The sequence below is a fragment of the Meriones unguiculatus genome, chromosome 7 (assembly GCF_030254825.1).
Source record: "Meriones unguiculatus strain TT.TT164.6M chromosome 7, Bangor_MerUng_6.1, whole genome shotgun sequence".
Taxonomy (NCBI): Eukaryota; Metazoa; Chordata; class Mammalia; order Rodentia; family Muridae; genus Meriones; species Meriones unguiculatus.
Genome location: NC_083355.1, coordinates 62,213,761 through 62,234,636, shown reverse-complemented (window position 1 = coordinate 62,234,636; position 20,876 = coordinate 62,213,761). Strand labels below are relative to the sequence as shown.

At 38.6% G+C, this 20,876-nt stretch overlaps 1 protein-coding gene across 10 annotated transcripts in view; it reads right to left on the bottom strand.

Moving 5' to 3' along the window:
- Mipol1 (mirror-image polydactyly 1) overlaps positions 1–17,425 on the bottom strand; it is a 303,874-nt gene extending 286,449 nt beyond the window's left edge. For 7 of the 10 annotated variants that reach the window (XM_060387530.1, XM_060387528.1, XM_060387537.1 and 4 more), the window contains exon 1: positions 17,274–17,415. The gene's annotated coding sequence lies outside the window, so the exon portion shown is untranslated. Of the gene's footprint in view, positions 1–17,273 lie in introns of all 10 variants that reach the window. The other 3 variants (XM_060387531.1, XM_060387532.1, XM_060387533.1) reach the window with 3 other exon arrangements.
- Between the last annotated feature and the right edge of the window lie 3,451 nt (positions 17,426–20,876).

The following is a 20,876-nucleotide window of genomic DNA, read 5'->3' as shown; positions in this document are numbered from 1 at the left end:
ATCCCCAACTCTCTCATAGACATTTTTCTGTGGCTTCTCCTCACTCTCTGCCCCAATCCCCAGGAGGTAAGCTACGCAGATCCTGTTGGAACGCCCTGATTTCTTCCTCCTGTGAACCGCCTCCAGCCTTCCCAGCCCATTCCCATTGACTTAGTGTCACCTCCTAATACCAAGAACACATTTTACCTGGAACCCCCAGTAGCTACACCTAATTAAAACCTCAGAAAAAATCCCTACTAGGCAACACATAGCAACCACATTCTCCTAAGAACCAGAGAAGAAACAGAAACATTACAAAAGGACAATAAGATGATAACAAGTGTCTTAAAACAGGCAAAGTATCTACAAATGGTGAAATATTAAATATTGTTCCCTCAATAATAGAACAGATAAAAAAACCTCTTGGCTACTTATATTTTTTTCCAACATTTATAAGTATCCTTGTCATTTCATCAAAACAAATCCCATTGCAGGATTTTAAGCTAATATGATATTATGAGATGCATAAAAGAAAATGTAAAGAAAAGATAACATACATAATGGTCATAGATTACAAATGTCAACTGTGTATAAGTTTTTTATTTAAATTTTTTAATTTTTATATTAATTATAGTTTATTCACTTTGTATCCCAGCTGTAGCCCCTTCCTAAATCCCTCCTCATCCCAGCCTCCCTCCCTCCTCTCCTCCCTCCCCAAGTCCACTGATGGGGCCTCCTCCCCTTCCCTCTGACCCTGGCCTGTCAGGTCTCACCAGGGCTGCAGGAAGAAGTGAAACAAGATGCTCTAGGGGAACGGGTAACAGCAAGTAGTTTAAAGGCCGATCCCCAGGGAAGCCCATCAAGCTTACAAAGAGGTCAGCTCAATAGCTCCAGGGGGCTCACGAGACTGACCAAACACACTCGGGCCCTCCTTCTCCAAGCATACATAAGCAGTAAGATACTAAGAACTAACTCTTGGACAAGCTGAGCTTCATTGAAGTAGCAGACACCAACAGAGCTATCTGGAAGAGACTCGTTCAAATGAACTACCTGAAAGACACTCTCCAACCTGTGGAGCTGCCAGAAGACTGTACAGTGTGTCTCAGGTTTCTAGTTTTTCTGGGCTGTCATCATGCTTGGGTTGGCTTTGGTGATGAAATGTCCTTGTGTCATTTCTGCTCCTGTATATGACTCCTCACCCATATTCCTACCGGTAGCCCCAATAAAATTCACTGGCTTGATTTATGGTCAGTTTATATATGTTTACATTTCCACAAGAATGACACACAACAATATCACACATATATACCTTTGCATGTATTTATACATAAGTTTCATATATAAGAGAAAATGTGAACTATATGTTTATGTCTGGCTTATTTCACTCCAGTTCCATCTACTTCTTTCAAATGATTTGGCTGCATAAGACTCCAATGTGCAAATACACCACATTCTCTTTATACATTAATTTGTGGATGGACACATAGGCTGATTCCATAGTGCCACAGAGTCTTGAATAAACGTCAGTGTGCAAGTACCTCTGTGGTATGCTGATTTCTATTCCAGTGAATAATATGGCAATTCTATTTTTTTAAGAACCTCCATACTGATTTCCATAGTAACAGCTAGAACACATACTCTTATTAACAGTGTAACACACCATCCTAGCATGTGTTTGGTTTTGTTCCTTTTCTTAGAAACATTTTAACTGGGGTGAGATGTTTTCAAAATTATAGTAGATTTAAAGATGGACACTGTATATGTGTGAGTATGTTTTTAAAACATAATGGTACCGCCGAACTAATTAGAACTAATAAACGCATAACTTCCCTTTTTAACCTACACTCAGCAACTTTCAAGAAAACAAACTGTTACGAACTACAGACACTAGGTTTCAAGACAGATCTCTTAATCTTATTCCCAAACGAACTTTTGCATCCTTTGCTCCATATCTCCTTCTATACTTCTAGCCTGATTCTGCTAACGACCTATTCACTTCTCTACATTTGTCTATTTTTCCATATTTAATATATAATTAAGATAACAGAATATCATCCTGTTACAAACTTAAAAATACTGCAAAAATATTAATCATTAATGAAGCTAAAATTCAGGACAAATTCAATTTTTTCTTTTAATTAATTAGTTCTTTGAGAACTTTATACAAACTCCTCCTTCCATACCCACCCAACTTAGTGTGTCTCTCTTTTTTTTTTTTTCATTCACCAAATCTAACTTGTATTGCCCACATATTCTTGAACACATGGCTTTCCACTTGTTCTGCATACCTAGGGCAACATACTTACGAAGCTGACTTTCCCTCTCTCAGCAGCCAGTAGCACTATCAACCACCAGTAGTACTTCTGTTGGTAGTAGGACTTTAAGTCTCTTCTCTCCACACCAGGATTCAATCTGGCTTGAACTTGCACAGGGCTCATGCAAACTTAATCATTTTTTGTTTGTTTGTTTGTTTTCAAGACAGGGTTTCTCTGTGTAGTGTTGGCTGTCCTGGATTTGCTCTGTAGACCAGGCTGACCTCAAACTCACAGAGATCTGCTTGCATCTGTCTCCCAAGTACTGGAATTACAGGCATGCGCCACTGCACCTGGCTCAAAAATTTTTTAATCATGATACAACACTATATGCATATAGTTCAATAGAAGCAGACTAAAATCAGTTGCCAGCATAAAGACTAAAATTAACAGTAGTAATAGTAACATTTTTTTCTGTAATAGCTTAATTTTCACATTCATGTAAGAATTTAAAACAGAATTTAACTGTAATATCTTTATGTTGTTTCAAATTCATTACAATTCGTCTACTATTATATGAAGGAAAGTTATTTCTACATTAATCTTGAAATACTAATATTTATGAATGTATAAGTATATTAATATCAAAACTAGCCACTGAACAACTATGTGGTAGAATACTAGAGACATACATATACGCATTTATATGTATACATATATACTTATGTTCTGTATAGTTGTTATAGCTATCACAATAAAATAAGTACATATGCATATATATGTGTGTGTTGTATACTTGTTAATAACTGTCACAATAAAAGAAAACTAAGACATATGCCTTGTAGGTTTTCTAGCTCATACTACCAAGTGTACTCAAAGACACTTTCAGCCTTTTTTTACATAACAAATTTTAAATAACCCAGAAAGTTCTGTGTTAACTGAACAAAATTACTTTTACTAATTCACTTACTAAAACATATTTTAAAATAATTCCTATGTAATCATAAAATGAGTATTTATATATTGGTTTTGTCATTTTTTTAAAGCCTGTTACATTTATCAAGTCATTTTTCTTTTCCTGTTTTAGGGAATCAAAAATAAATTGTAGAATTCACAAATCAGTAAAATTTCCAAGACAAGAAGTATTAGCAACTTCTTCTGTTATAAGCAAAGATCTACAACAAACAGAAGCAGCCAGCATTTAGTGTACCTAACTTCTAAAAGAATAGCACTTCCAGGTATACTGAACCTACACTCATAGGCCACATGTAGCCAGGGATAACTATCAATGAGTTTAAGAGGTTATTGTGAAACTTGAAATAATATGAATTGCTTTGAAATTTTTTGTTTTGTTGCTTTTCTTTTAACTATTCTGTTCTGTTCTTGAATATGAACTTTGTTGACAGCAATGACATGTTTCATTGTCAAAAGGTTGGACAGGCAGGCAAATTAAACTGAATAAATTTAAGCTGATTAAGACAAAAGGGCCAGATATACAAACAGAGTGCCTTCTATGAAAATTAGGAAAAGACCAAAAGACACTCCCGGGATTTTAATAGCTGTGTGAATACTGCATCCACTCAAGCACAAGCAGAGGGAGGCTCAGAAACAAAGCGGTCTCTGTGAACCAGGGGAACCCTCCATACTAAGCTCTCAGGAGATGGGTAAATAAGGTCTGAAAGCTATGGCCTTTATATAAGAACTCCCAATACACTTAGATACAAGTTCCTTCAACACTGTGCAGAAACTTGAAATGGAACTCAAATTCAATAGCAAAACAGTAACAACAGGGGTTCCAAGGAGAAGCTGGGAAGGAAAGCTATTATGGCTGGCTGTTTGATCACCAGCCCTTTAGGGTATGGGGGGCAGCCTTACCAAGCCACAGAGGAAGATGATGCAGCCTGCCCTGATGAGACTTGATAGGCTAGGATCAGATAGAAGGGGAGGAGGACCTCCCCTAACAGTGGACTAGGGAAGAGGCATAGGGGTAGAAGAGGGAGGGTGGGTAGGACTGGGAGGAGATGGAGGAGCCTACCGGAGGGATACAAAGTGAATAAATTGCAATAAGCAAACAAATAAATGAATAAAATTGAAGAAAGATGCATACAATAAAAAATAAATCTCAAAAAAACAAAAAATACTAGCATTTTTTTTGCAAACTTAACAACAGAACACACTTTACAGAGCTACTTACATTAATAATCTTCAGAAAGTAATTTAGAGAATTTTAAAGGGATAAAAAATAACATTCTTTAAAATAGATAGAATGGTTTTAAAAGTAAGATGATCAAAAGCCAGATGACTAAAATCAAATAATGCTGAATTTGTAACTTTGTAGAAATAACTGATGAAAGAAAAACTAACACAAATATAAATTGTAGGCACTTTCCACATCACTGTCTCATCTAGAAAAATAGTCTAGGATATACTAAAATGGAAACAGAAAAAAGGGAATCACCTCCTACATTCACTGTCAAAATAATGATTTTAAAATTTCATAGTCCCTTTACATTTTTATTTTACAAATACACACACATACACTCAAACACATAGTTTCTACAGATACTTATTTTTGTCAGAGTATTGTATCACTTCCCAAACATTCACTCTAGTGGATGGCTATAGCTTAGTTTTCTATTCTAAGCACTAATATAAACATCTTTTGGCAAGTTTCAAAAATACCACTAATAGTAAATGTGATATATGTTAAAGAGTAGCCTGTACTTTAGTCACTAATAGGAACATGATTCAACTTCTTGATTTTCCTAATATTATTTCAAATTACAAGTACATTTGAGGAGAAAAATCTATTTAAAACTTCAGTGAGGAAAATAATTTCTCCACAGTTTAAGATATATTTACATGTAGACCATGAGCTTGCAAAACCAAGTAATTAGTAATTAACATGATGGAATGGTTTTAAATGAGATTATAATTCCACATGGGTAGCAAACAAAATAGTCCTTTAAAGATAATACATGGACTTTAACTGAAAAGAAGATCAAATTAATAATCAGAATGGAATAAGGACAATAGAAATTAAGACGCTGAAATTCTAAACCCAGATTTTTTTTTATCAATAAAGAGTTGTAAAAACTGACAGAATATTTTTGTACATTAACTCAAAAGCTTCTATTCATTTACCCAAATGAATTACAGTAATCCTGCCCACTGTGCCAGCTCATGCCAGTGAATAAAATGTTCTGCTTTGGAATGCTGTAAGCTATAACACATGATATGTGCAGCTCCCATGCTAGCAATAAGCTGTTTGACATAAATTAAGGAAGTGGCTTCAATTTACATTAAATTTTGAAGACAATAAAAGTATTCAAATACTAATTAGTTTCAAGACATGCTGCTTTAAAATCTGTCTAAAAAATTAAAAAGAAATTTAAATTTAGATTATATGCATAATTGAGACAATGAAAAACACCATTTTAATACTCTGATGTACATAATATCTATAAGAAATTACAATCCAAATTCTATCTAAGGAAGTAAAACAATAATGCAAAAATGTTTGCAATTATGTGATGAGTACCTAGATGCTGTGCTTCACTATCAGCTTATTGAGTTTGGGGACACACCTGATAACACATAAGCAATAACAAAACACAGAGATAAAACAAAGTCCATAAATCATAAGCTTACTATTATATACTACTCAAAATGATGCAACAGAGTAAAAAAAAGAATGCAAACACTAATCAAAATAATACATAAATCATACAATGTAAAATGAAAAATATTACTCAAATTAAAAAAGTATAGTAAAGCATTAAATTCACTAACCAGACAGAAGCAATCCTAAATACACAAGGCTATAACATATAAACATCCAGTACTTCTGGTGAACACTGATGAAAAGAGGCTGAAAGGGCACCTCAGCAGTTAAGAGCACTTGTTGAGATAGTCTGAGGATCAGAGTGTGGATCTCAGCATCCACATAAAGTGGTGCATACTAATAACCCAAGCCTGATGGAGGCAAGAGGACAGTTTTCTGGTTTGGTTTGGTTTGGTTTGGCTTGGCTTGGCTTGGCTTGGCTTGGCTTCGCTTGGCTTGGTTTGGTGGTTTGGTTTGGTTTTGCTGACATACACCTAGCTGAGCAAACAGGAGGCCCAAGATCAGAGAAGGATCCTGCTACAGAAGAATAGATAGAGAGCTATAAAGCAGAACACCTGACACAGAACACATATGCAGACACAAACAAATGAACAGAATCATACCTATTTTTAATTAATAACTCAGAGGACAAACCAGAACATAACTACAGTTGGAAACTTTACCATATCTCTTATTAAAAAAAAAAAGGAGAGTATGACTCAAATGAGTCGTTATAGAAAAGCTAATACTCTGAATGATAAAGACCAAACTTTATTTTAGAACCCTCCACTCAAGCTTCAGCCTTCAGCTCTGTTTGTCTCTGCAGTTTAGTTTTAACAAGAATCTTGCTTACACAGTTTGGAGGCTTTTTCATCTTAAAAATCTCCTGACCCCTGGCTTGCCTTAATGAATCTGGTCACAGCGTTCAACCAGAATTCCCTGTACACTGATGGTATTTTCATTCCGTGACTCTAACCCTGCTCCTTACCTATAACTCCCCTTATCCTTGCTCTATTTGAAATACAGCCTGATTCTTTTCTCTCTTTCTTTCTTTCTTTTTTTCTTTCTTTCTTTCTTCCTTCCTTCCTTCCTTTCTTTCTTTCTTTCTTTTTTTTAACTATTGCAAGGCCTTCTGAGTAAAAACTGTTAGCAACTTTACTGTCCAGTTAAAAGTTAAATTTTAAAATATTTTTAAATAAACAATAATGGTAAAATGATGTGTTAAAATTTGTGAGATGTGCATAGTAGATCAACGAGAGCAATCTACAGCACTAAGTTCATATACTCAAAAAGGAAGACTCTCAATACTTGAGCCCCCAACAACAAAGAGGGATACAGGTCCCTCCTTACCAAGGCCACAGTGGATGCCTGAAACTATATACAGTACTGAACATCATATATTTTGTAGTTCACTATACATAATTAGAGGTGATGAACCTAAGCACATTGAATCCAGAGCACTTAAAAAATTTAGGTACAGCTGGGCAGGTCAAACACCTGTGATCCCAGAACTCAGGGAGGCAGAGGCAGGGATATCTCTGTGAGTTTGAGGCCAGCCTGGTCTACAATGTGAGTCCAGGACAGCCAAAGCTACATTTAGTAACCCTGTCTCAAAAAAAAAAAAAAAAAAAAGGTACATGAGATATTAACAGAACTAGTAATAATACAAATTAATCAAAATTGTATACTATAATAAAGGCTCTTCTACAACTTCCAATTTATTAAACCAGAATAATCCCTCAACACATTCTAAACATTTGTCCTTATATCCTCAGATAAACCAGTTCTCAACTTTATCAAGGAAACTTCTCTTTGCAACACAGACCAGTACAGAAAACCACACCTAATCAAAATGCAGAGTTATTGAGCCTGAGCCACGTCTCAACAGATATATCTACAAAACAACTCCTGCCCCTAAAGCTCAGGGATCGCTAGGGAAGTGGGAAAGAAGAGCCTGAAGAACAGGAAGTTTGCTGTGAGAGTGTGTCTCCTAGAAATGTCAGTAGCATCACCTATCCAACACAGCTGCCTAAACATAACCTGGACAAGGATGACAGCAACAGACTGGCTAACATGGATGGGGTGAAAGGGAAGTCATCAGAGGCCTCACACTAGACAAAGAACTTGACAGGCAACTACAGAATGTTTAGAATGAGAGAAATAGTATTTCCAAGGGAAGAGCACACCCATAGGTAATCCAGTACCAAATGAAAACATGCAAGCTACATTATACATACTGAGCAGGCTGTATTTATTTATTTAAGAGTATGTGTGTCTCTCTCTCTCTGTTTGTGTGTGTATGTGTGTGTGTGAGCCACAGTGTGCTTGCTGAGAATTGACTTCTGGAAGAACAGTCAGTGCTCTTAACCTCTGAGCCATGACTCCAGGCGTATGTGTGTGTGTATCTGTGTGTGTGTGAGAGAGAGAGAGAGAGATCATTAAAGAAAAACAGATCATAAACTGTTTGAAAGAGAGCTATCTTGAGGGTATAGGAAGGTTTGGAAGGAGAAAAAAGGGAAAAATAATTTAATGCTATTATTTTTTCTTGTTTTTATGAGACAAGATTTCTCCCTGTATCCTAAAACTTGCTCTGTAGACCAGTTGGCCTTGAACTCACAGTGACCCACCTGCTTCTTGCCTTCAGAGTGCTGGGATTAAAGGTATATAAATAACCTTTAAATTATTTTTAAAGGTTATTTTAATACATGAGTTATTTCTTAAGTTTTCCACCTCATACTTTCTTATGTTAATATCAGGTAAAATTAAACATAAAGGTGGGGGAACTGTCACATTTTATGTTTTATATCATATAGACAAAAAACAAGCTCTTCTTTAAAACTAAGCAATCAGTACTAGCTCAGTAATAAGACAGAAACCCAGAAGAGTGCATCTATTGAAAAAAATCAAATTCATCATGTAAAAAGTCCAACAACAAAAATTTGGGCCGATGGATTATAAAATATCTTAAATAACCTTAATTGTCTGGACATCTTTCTTGGGAGAATGTCTGATCTAAACTTCTTGTTCTGAGGCTGCTATACAGTTGTCCTTCCTAGAACACCACCTTGGTCTTTTCCTGGGCTACATTATGCTTTCTGACATTTCAGATAGTTTTATTGCTTTATTTTAATAGAATGGATCTCCCAGAATTTTCAGAAGCTTTCTCTATCTAGATATGACTTTATTCTGCATCTGTCCTCCACTAGTCACTGATTCCCGACTTTTTGCTATAGGTTTGGGGTCTGAAAAGTCTTGTCCTTCAAAACTTTCAAATGACTGCAACACTGTATTACAGCAGCTGATAGTGCTAGCAAGAAGACTGATGCTAGCATATTCATTTCTCTTGTTTTGTTTGATAGCCCAGTTTGTTTTCTCTGAAAACATTGAGGACTTTCTTTTTCATCCTTGGTGTTAGCAACTTTCCTAAGTATGCACCAGTACTAAGGTTTCTCTTATTTTAACTATGAGCTCAGGAAAAGGAAACAGAATACAGTACAACTAGTTTTCAATGAAGCTTGTTTATGTGAAAGGAATTTGCCAAAAAGTTTAAATATTTACACTGTATTAAAACTATTCCATTAAAAAAAGCATGCCCCCAAACATGGACTAGTTTTAAATGTGCAAACTTTTTGAGTCCACAATTCTATTTGTAGAAATCTAACCTCTCGCAAAAGGTCAAAAAAAAAAAAAAGGTAAAATGCATATGTACAAGAATATAAACTGTATTGCTGTTTAAAATACTAAAAAATTAGAGTACAAGCATGTACCAGCGCCCATGTAAGGGATACATAAAGATGTTACTCTTTACAGTAAGCAGAAAAAGAATGCTAAAGCATACATAACTTCCAAAATAACTAAATATAAAAAGTAAAATATATAAATGGTGTGATGAAAAACAGACAAACTGTTTACTTAGGAGGATGAAGCTGATCCACTGAATTTAAAGTATCTAGTTGTGGGGCTGGAGAGAGGGCTCAACACTCAAGAGTGAGGGTTGCTCTTTCTGGGGACCAGTACAATTCCCAGTATTCATATGGTGGTTTCATAACAGTCTTTTTTTTTTTAACTTAATTTTTTTCATTTATTCACTTTGTATCCCAATTACAGGTCCCTCCCTCTTCTCCTCCTGGTCCTACCCTCCCTCTCTATTCCTTCTATCTTCTTCCTCTGGTCCTCAAAAAGGGAGAGCCCTCCTCCCTTATCAACTGACCCTAGCCTATCAAGTTTCATTAGGCCTGTCTGGATCCTCTTCCTCTGTGGCTTGTCAAAGCCAACCCACCAGGGGGAAGTGATCTAGGAGCAGGCAACGAAGTCCATGTCAGAAACTGTCCCTGCTCCCCCTACTAGGGCAACCCACATGGAGACTGAGCTGTCTATTGGCTACATCTGAGCAAGGTGCCAAGGTACTCTCCATGCATGGCCCTTCGTTGGTACATCACTTTCTGCAGAGACCCCTGAGCCTAGATTTGTTGGCTCTGATGATCTTCTTATGAAGCTCCTATTCCCTCCAGGTCCTTCTATCCTCTGACTCTTCCATAAGATTCCCTGCGTTCTGCCCAAAGTTTGGCTATGAGTCTCTGCATCTACTTCTATACCCTGCTGGGTACAGTCTTTCAGAGGATATCTATTATAGGCTCCAGCTGCAGTCCTGTTCCCTCTCTTCCACCACTTCTAGTGTCTATTCTATTTGCCCTTCTGAATGAGAATTAAGCACTCCCCCCTCCCCCTACCAAGGTCCTCCTTGTTACCTACCTTCTTTAGGTCTGTGGATTGTAGTATGGTTATTCTGTATTATATGGCTAATATTCACTTATAAGTGAATATTTACCATGCATGTCTTTCTGGATTTGGGTTACTGCACTCAGGATGATCTTTTCTAGATCCATCTATTTGTGCAAACTTGAACAACCACTTTGGAAGTCAATCTGACCCTTGCTCAGAAAACTGGGAACAATTCTATTTCACAATAGTCTTAACTTCAGTTCTAGTGGATCTGATGCCCTTCTCTGGCCTCTGTAGGCACCAGACTTGCACAAGCTACACATAGACACACGCAAAACATCCACATACATGAAATAATTTTAAAATGCTTACTTAAAATACATTCAGTTATACACAAGGAAACCAAAAGATGGATGACATAACTACACCAAAATAGAAAAAAGGAACAGATTGGAAAAGACTCAAAAAACAGGATAACTGTGTGGCATATTAATAATAATAAAGGTAGCATATGCCTTTATTCCCAGCACTCGGGAGGCAAAGGCAGGCAGGTCACCGTAGGTTCAAGGCCAATCTAGTCTACATAGGCAGTTCCAAAGAGTCAGGTCTACACAGAGAAACCCTGTCTCAAAAAACAAACAAAAATAAAAAGAAACACAACAACAAAATATAGCATGATATCAGCAAGATTCGTTCCTAGAATACAAAAAGACTAAAAGAGAAAAAAAAATCACAAATATAAAAACTAGTTGTATCTAGATATGGTCTGCAATTTAATAAATAGTATTATTCATTGGTTACAATATGGTTTAGTCAATGTCTTTACAGTTTATATGAGTTATTTAGGGAAGCAGATTATATTTGTACATTATAATCATTGTACATTGTATTAACATTAAAAGTTAATGCAGGGAATACAGAAGTCTAGAAAGATGCTCTTTGACTTCTGATGAGCTACATCCTGATAAATACACCAAAAACAAATATATATAGTACAACTAAGCCATCAAATATCAGAGTGGAATACAATGTACCGAAGACCACCAGTTATTGGTTCTCTGGATACCACCTAGGAATTGCAGCTTGCTGTCACTACCCAGCATCATAAATGACAGTATCTTACCATGTCTATCTACCCAAAAATTAAAAATTTAAAGATTAAAAAATACAAAGTTCAGATGTCATTTCTATTGAATACTTATCAGTTTCTCACCATCCCACAACAAGACAAACTATTTCAAAAGAAAAAGATTTTTTTTTTTAAATTAGGCAAGGCTTTAAAACAGAAAGCATCACTAAACATGAACTGAGTCACTAATAAAAGAGAGTGTTTGAATTATATAAAAACAGATTAATGAAAAATTAATGAAAATTAATGAAAAATTAATGAAAAATTAATGAAAAATTATAGTATACTTTGAATAGCATGACCTCACAAAAATACATATGTACATATATAAATGTATGTATGTATGCAAGTGTGTGTGTATCCAGAGAGAAACATACTCCATTATTACAAAATAAGCTTTAACATATAACAAACTGCCAGCAATAATCACTACTAAAGCCAGAGATTTACACATATACAAATCATTAATAAAAATGATTTGAGCAATAACATTAATAAAACAATCCATCCACTGATGAATCCATATCACATGTAAAGACATGTTTTGTAAACAGTTATACACAAAGCAGTAATAACTGTTAATGTGTACTCATTTGTTCAGAAAAAAAGTCCATATATGTTTTATATTTCTCTACATATGCATTTTTCACAATAAAGTTTTTTTAAAGTTATTATCATTTTTTTCTATTTTTCATAATTTGTTCCACAGTAGCAAAATCCTCAAGATTAAATAAAAAGAAGCCCTGTGGAATGATGTATCCTTGGAAAGCATAGACAGTGATTCTCTTTGAGTTCAAGGCCAGCTTGGTCTACTTAGCAACTTCCATGACAGCCAGCATTAACTAGTGAGAGAATGTCTCAAAACAGCAACAAAGAAGAGATGTTGGCATGTGTCAAGAAGAAACAATAAAAGAAAATTCTATAGACTACAGTAAAATGAACTCTGCTATAGTTTCTTTCCAAAGCTTATAAATCCAAATTTAATTAAAGCAATCTCAATGTAAGTATACAAATATAATGCAAAGCTTTATATTCATAATATACTACCTACCTGTATATATTCAAAACAGAATAAACTCTAAAAGAACAACACTTTTAATTTTAACAATATCAGAACCAGAGACGCTCTTACCAATGGCCAGAAACAGTTCTATGGCAAATTTGTCTTATTAGTCAACCATTATAGAGAAATACCAAATCAGCTACCATTCTGAAGTTATTTATGCTGCCAGACTACACTTAAAAACAAAAACAAAAAGCTATATCCCAAAACAAAAATGGGGTCTATAGTAATGGTTAAATTTAATATTTCAGGACATAAAAACTAATGATTCCCAAACAAGCTAAGTTGAATATAGTGGCCGATTCCTGTAGTCACAGCTACTTGGTAAGCAAAAGCAGGATGATGGCTTGTTCAAAGCCAGTCAGAGCAAAACAGGGAGCCCTTGTTTCTTTAAAATAAAAATGATAATAATGACAACAAGAAAACACACTTGTGATCCCAGCATACTCTCCAGAGTCAGAAACAAGGAGAAGCAAGAGGCAAGAGTAAGGACATCCTCAGCTGCTTAGCTAGTTTGAGGTCAGGCTAGAGGACAGGAGACCCTGTTTCAAAAAAAAAAAAAAAAAAAAAAAAAGAGTGAAAGAGACACTAAAACGTACCTGTTTTTAAACTCTCACAAAAGCTATTCTTTCACAATTTTTTCTGATTTTAATACATTGTACATTTGTTATTTATTGCTATTTATTGCTGCCTAGCCGATTATCACATTAGAATTTATTTTTCAAATGCTTATATAAACCCTTATTGTGTCAGAAGGTGTGGTCTATCTTAAATCTGTGTTTGCATAGTCAGAGAAGTTTGAAAATCTCATATAAATCAGTAACACATTGATAGACGATCCCCAGACCTCTCCTTGGAATACTTCTAAATATGTATTAAATTCACTTCTAATAATCCACCTAAAAATAGAATGTGACAACTACAAACGTTAACTGAGATAATACTCGGGGAAAGTTTCGGTACTGCTGAGTAAACAGCAGGGTGTCCAGAATAAGAGAAGATAGACTGAACAGCTTGTTAAAGAATTTCAAAAGAGCAACTGTCTACTAGGGTAGGTGAATCATAGTTAAGCATTAGAGCCCAAACCACTGCTTATGAATTTTAATAGCATACATATATTCGATCCAGTAGATAGAAATTCACTCAGGACATTTCATGCTCCAAGAGCACCGTCTCAAAGAGTACTACAAGAGTACATTTTACTTTATACACTTTTATTCAGTGTTCAGGATTGTCTAGGCACTGACCTTAAGTTTACAGGTTCTACAAACTATCAAAAAAAAAAAAAAAAAACGTGTACCGCTTTTCTTTTTTTTTTTTTTTAACTTCCTTTTTGTTCTCCAATTTTAAAGGTAGGCTAGGAACAATAAGAACAATTAGGGAAAAGTCTCAGATGTGACTTTAATTATTATTGAGGGAAAACCAGCAAAAAGCAAAGGAAGCAAGTCTAGGAGATTTGAAATCCAAACCCCAAACACTATTACACATTCTACTTAATATTGTCAGGGATCTTTTCTTCTCTAACACAACCCGTCTCAGTTACTGACTCCCCACCCACCCACCTCCAAAAATGAGCAGGCATTTTTTAATATAGCAGGGGTTGGCAAACTACAGTCCACAGCCCAAATCCAGCCCACATACTCAGCCAAAATAACTAACCAGCAGGCCATGAAGCAGTAATGGCTCCAGGACCTTGGAGTCTTTGTAACTCAAATTCAGTGGTTACTATTGGAGAGGGGACACAAGTGGGGTTTTCCGGGATGCAAATACTATTATACTGTTTCCTAAAATATAAAATACTGTAATCTTTTATTTTATGTATGAGCATCTTGCCTGCATGTATGCCTTGACACCACAAGCATACACAGAGCATACAAGCATGCTAAGACTGCTGATAATAGAGTTAAAAATGGTTGTACACACCATGTAGGTGCCTGGAATCTAACACAGTCCTGTGCTCTTAACTGCTGATGTATTTCTCCATCCCTTTTATGTTCTTTCTTTTTCTTGATACTAGATGAAGGAGTATACACACTTCTTGAAAGTGAAATAAGTTGTATACATGACTTAAGCATGTTTCTGTATGTTTATTAAACTTTTAAATTTACCACAGAGTTTTATTTTATATACTGTCTTTGAAGAAAAAAAATGTATACATCTCCTATCCGTATTTGTTTTGCCATCATTACTTTTATGTAATGAAATAATTCATATTATTTACAAAGTTAAGTTAGCCTCAATTAATTTTATTGGTATAGTACTACATAGGACATGACCTAGTTTGGTTTCTGTTGCCTTGACAAATACCATGACCAAAAGCAACCATGGGGCTGTGTAGTTTCCATCACCCAGGGAAGCTACCAAAGGAGCTCAAGGATGGAGCCCCAAAGGAGAACTGAAGCAGAGACCCGGAAGCAACCTTGCTTAATGGCTTCCTCCCCATGGCTTGCTTGGTTTGCTTTCTTATACAACTGAGGACCACCTGCCCAGGGCTGTTATAACACACAGTGATCTGGGCTCTCCCACATCAATCAATCTTTTTTAATAAAAGAAAAAAAAAAACACAATCACAATATGATGGCGGCAACTCCTCCTTTGAACTGTCTTCTTCTTAGGTCACTCTAGTTTGTGGCCAGTTGATTTACAAAAACCAATAACCAATAGGATGGTAGCCTATATAATGATGATATAACTGTTATTTTACATGGGGTCTATCCCAGATCAGAAGAAACTTTGCAAAGTGAGTAACCTGTGATAAAGGTTAAAGCTGTCCTTCCTTAGCTGTCTACCACCACTGGGATTTAACCCACATAAAAATGCTCAAAAAACAACTATACTACAATCCACAGACCAAAAGAAACCAACAGGGAGGGCTCAAGGGAGGGTGCTGGAATGTCACTCAGAAGGGGTAGAACAGACAGCAGAAGTGCATGAAGAGAGAGAACTAGGCAGGAGATGGAATGGGGAGGGAAATGAGGATGGGGATCAGATGTGGAGAGAGCAGGAGTGGGAGGTGAGAGGGCTGAGAACCAGAAGGGAAACTGAGGGGGATATCTCTTTATCAAGCTGAGGCCTTCAACAAGGTAGGCTCTTAGGAGGATATTGCTGTGACTCTAGCTGAGACTCCTAACAGAGGAGAGAAGAGACATGAAGACTCAAGTGTCCACCTCCTAGCCAGGCAGAACTCTTGGAAGGAGGGGAACAACAAACCACAGACAAATCCTTTGATCCAAAAGTTACCTTGCCTTCAAGAAGCGCAGGGATTAAGAGGAAACAAAGACTGAATGTCCAATTGATAATTGTCCCAACCTGAGACCTACCCCATGGTAGAGAGCCAGCCCCTGACACTATTAATGATGCTCTGCTATGCTTTCAGACAGGAGCCAGCAGTAGATCTGGACAGATGCTGAGACTTGAAGCCAAGCATGGGACAGAACTCCATGGGTCCTGTGGAAGTGTGGGGGAAAAGGATGGAAGGACCTGAAGGGGACAGAAACCTCAAAAAAAAAAAAAAAAGACGAACAGAGAAAACTAACCCAGTCCCATGGAGGCTTGCAGAGACTGAGACATCAACTAAGGAGCATGCATGGTCCGAACCTAGATCCCCTGCACATATGCTGATGGGTGGTTTAGTCTTCATGTGGGTTGCCTGGCAAGTGGATGGGGGGGGGCTTCTAACATGGACTCTTTGGGGTCAATTTCCCCTGGTAGGGCTTCCTTGCCTGGTTCCAGGGGATGAGGATATGCTCATTCCTGAGTTGACATGATGTGCTGGTGAGGGTTGATGGTGTGAGCTCCCCTTTTCTGAGGGGAAGGGAGAGGGGAAGGGTAAAGGAAGGGAAGGGTTGGAGTGGGAGGAGAGTGGAATGTAAATTAAATAAACTAAAATAAAAAAAGAAAAGAAAAAGAAAAAAGAAAAAAACCTCAAAAAGCCCTTCCAAAGGCCTGCTCTAGAAACAAGTGTTTTGTTGTTGTTGTTTGATGTTTTTTATCACCCTCTTGTATTCTGCTATCTTGTAGTTTATCCAGCTTGAAGTATTTCACCAACACCATTTGGTGGTGTCGTCCTTCAGTTGGAAAAGCCGGCTCTTGGATATTATGAACCCAGAGTTTGCAAGAAGAGGCTCTGCGCGTGTCAAGCAACACTAGACTTTTTGCTTGCCCTTTCAAGGGTGAAAAGTAGAAATCGCTGAAGGGTCCCGCAAGGGCATAGAGTGGATCCGCGGTCTAGCGGGGACCGAAACCCTAGCTCGTCAAGTCTTAGAGGGAAAACAACCTACACCTCTGAATCAATGTTCAGCCTCTTCACTTCGGAAAGACTAGGGATGCCGAAACCTGGCGGAGAAGAAGCGGAGTGTCACCTGAAGACCGGCGGGGTGGGCCGTCGAGAGTGACCCGCACTCTCGCGGCCAGTTCCGCGCAGCGTTCCTGCATCTCCCGGGCGGCGGCCGGAAGTCCCGAGCGGGCTGCAGCCCACCCTGAGGTTCTCTCCCTTCCCCCACCCCTCCCGGTGCTCGCCGTTACCTGGGGAGCCGCGGGATCCTTCAGCTCAGTTTCTCCGGCCTGAGGTGCGGGCCCCAGAGCCAGCCAATCGCCGCGCACTCGCTGCGCGCGCCCCTGAGTGACCAGAGGGGGCGGGGCGGGCGAGAGGAGGCGCGCCACACACGCGCCGGGGCCCGCTGGGACGAGGCTGCGCGCACCGGGCATGCGCGGGCCCGGTGGCCGCTGGGGGCGGGGCTTCCGGCCAGCCTAAGGACCTCTCTGGGGCGCAGAGGAGCTGGGCCAGAATGCGTGCCAGGTCGGGGTTAGTGGAGTGCGAAAGTGTGGTTCCTGGGCTCAGCCTCCCGCGGAGGATCCTCACTGGGCAGAACTGTGGTTTCCTTCTGGGGCGGGGGACGAAAGGCGTGCTCGGACCAGAGGAAGGGTGCTGGGAAGTGAGCCAGCCTGAACCTAGATTTGGCCAAAGGTTTCAGAACTAGAACGACTATACTCTAGAGTATGTGCCTTCTCAAAATGTGTAATCTCAGAATTCAAAAGGAAAACCTGAACGCGAGGGATATTTTTTATTGCGGAGTATATGAGTAATTTAAAATTTTACTAGAACTGACACAGCTGATTTTTTTTTTCTCCTTTTAGAGGGACAAGTGTTGTCCTAATGCTGCCCAGTCCGATGTAAAACAAAAGCCTCCCACCCTTAGCCTCATTGCTGGGATTACGGGTCACTAACACTCTGGAGATTTAGTATTGAACTTTAAAGTCACTTTCGTAACTTGGTATTCTGTGAGCATGTACTGAGTGCATACTTACATACAAAGAACTGGATGCTGGGGTAATAGTATTGTCAACCAGGATAGAATTGACAATCAGGATAGGGGTTGGATCCCGTCCTTGGGAACATGAACCTAGTTTGACCCTGCCAGCAAGATGGAGAAGTTGTCCTTGAAGTGGCTGGACTTTAAACAATTGTCTCCTTCACAAGCTGCCCCTGAGATGTCAGGACTCAGACAACTGTTTCCAAATAACGGAAGCTGAAGTCCCCAGCTCCCCTAGGGCCTGGACCTTGAACGTAGTTTCTCCTATAGTTACATGGAGTCTGAAAACTATTAGTGCTTAGAGTAAGTTTCTTTTGCTTGTTCCCTACAGTGACAGCCGCCAAAAGGATGTGAAGTATGGAAAAGGAATGAGAGGACTGGATGTAAATTATTTGGAATAAATAGAATATAATATTCAAAACAAGTTTCATTATTTATGTAACCAATGACTAGTACTATGAAGTACTTGTGACAGATTCAGCCCCAAAATGCATTTTTAGTTTCTTAATTGCTTTACATTACTTAGAGTTGAATCGGATTTTTTCAGTCTTTATTTTATTTTTAATTACACTTTTTTCCTTTGTATCCTCCCTCTAGTTCCCTCCCTCCTCCCTTCCCAATCCTTCCCTTCCCCTTCTCCAGGCATGCCCCTCCCCAAGTCCACTTGTAGGGGAGGGTTTTTCTTTCTTCTGATCCTAGTCTGTTAGGTCTTATCAGGAGTGGCTGCATTGTTTTCCTCTGTAGCCTGATAATGCTGCTCCCCCCTCAGGGGGGAGGTAATCAAAGAGCAGGCCAGTCAGTTCATGTCAGAGACAGTCCCTGTTCCTATTACAATGGAACCCACTTGGATACTGAACTGCCATGGGCTACATTTGTGCAGGGGTCTTAAGTTATCTCCATGCATGGTCCTTGGTTGGAGTATCAGTCTTGGGAAAGACCCCTGTGCTCAGGTTTTTGGTTCTATTGCTCTCCTTGTGGAGTTCCTGTCCTCTTCAGATATTACTATTTCCAATTATTTCATAAGATTTCCTGCATTCTGCCCAAAGTTTGGCCGTAAATCTCAACATCTGCTTTGATGGTCTGCAGGGCAGAGCCTTTCAGAGGCCTTCTGTGGGAGGCTACTAACTTGTTTCCTGTTTTCTTCTTCTGATGTCCATCCTCTTTGTATTTTGCAATGGGGATTGAGCATTTTCGCCAGAGTCCTCCCTCTAGATTACGTGTACAGATTATAGTAGGTTTATCCTATATTATATGTCTATATGAGTGAGTATATACCATGTGTGTCTTTCTGCTTCTGGGATAGCTCACTCAGGATGATCCTTTCCAGTTCCCACCATTTACCTGCAAATTTCATGATTTCCTTATTTTTCGTTGCAGAGTAATACTCCATTGTGTAGATGTACCACAATTTCTGTATCCATTCTTCAGTTGAGAGGCATCTGGGTTGTTTCCAGCTTCTGGCTATTACAAATAAAGCCAATTGAATCGGATTTTTATGGACAGAAAATTCAATTTAAAATATGGTTATGATGGTGCACGACTGTAATTCTAAACCTTTGAAGAATGATTGTAAATTTCAAGACAGCCTAGAACACAAAGCAAAAGACTTTCCAAAAAGGAGTGGCACTAACTTCTTCCATATTCAAACTGGAGTTGCTTGGGCTCCAATAGCTTAGCATAACCCAATGGGCCCCAGCTCTGCTACCTATCATAATGGCCTTTGGTTAAGGGCTGCCTCCCGTCCATGCCTGCAGCTTTCCTCCGTGGATGCTCCACAGTCCTTGCATCTCTAACATCATCTTCCCAGCCTCATACAACGCTTCTCTGGGCCTTTTCAGGGAATCTTGCTCTACCATACATTTTCTGTCCTCCACAGCTTCCAGAACCTTGGCACAGTCCCCTTCACTCTTGCATCCTTCACCTGCAAGTCAGTACCACTTGGACAAATGTTGTAAGTTGTTATTAATATTTACTACCGGTTTATCTTTTAGTAATGCTGCTGTTAATCCTCAGCAGCTGTATAACCAAATCACCACACAGAGACTGGGTTTTTAGTTGACCTAGAACACAATGCTGGGCAATATTTACTCCCTCCTAAACCTCCAAGCCCTCAGTTTCCTAACATTTAGATTTCCCACATTATACTTGCTTTTTGTGAAATCTTAGGTCTGGTTCATGCTCCAAGTCCTCCAAGTTCTCTCCTCTTGCTCTGCTCTCCTCTCCTCACGCTCCTCCTCCTTCTCCCCTTTCCTGTTCTCTAGCTCTTCCCCTCTTTCCTGTTCTCTGGCTCCTCCCATTTCACAACATTGTATCTAGTTGCTTTATTTGTGTCCTGTTTAGACAAGAGTTGAGACAGGATGCTTATAGTGAGTATCACAATGCAATATCCAGATTGAAACCAGAGAGTTGGGGGTGGGGAAATCAGCATTTGAATTAACAAGGGTAAGGCATGTACATTTTAAAAGAACATTCTATCAACAGACAAAGCTGCCAGGTTCTTGGCCACCCACCTCTGAATAGAGTTGCAGTGGCCGCTGTGTACGTTTAGGGCTGATCTGAGAAAACACTTCAATGGGTACTTGTTTTGTGCAGAGAAGCCCTTCAGTGGCATTCTCAGTTTGCCCTCTCCCCATTCACATGAATTTGGAGATTCTAAACTGGAGCCTTTGATGGGTAGGGTCTTGCCCACAGGACATCTTTGCTATTGTCCCAGTGCAGAAATCTCTATTAAGAGATTTCACTAATCTCTTTTAATGACCACAGCTGCTTTCCTAGCAGCCATCTTGTCTGCAGCTTTAAACTTGCTCACAAAATG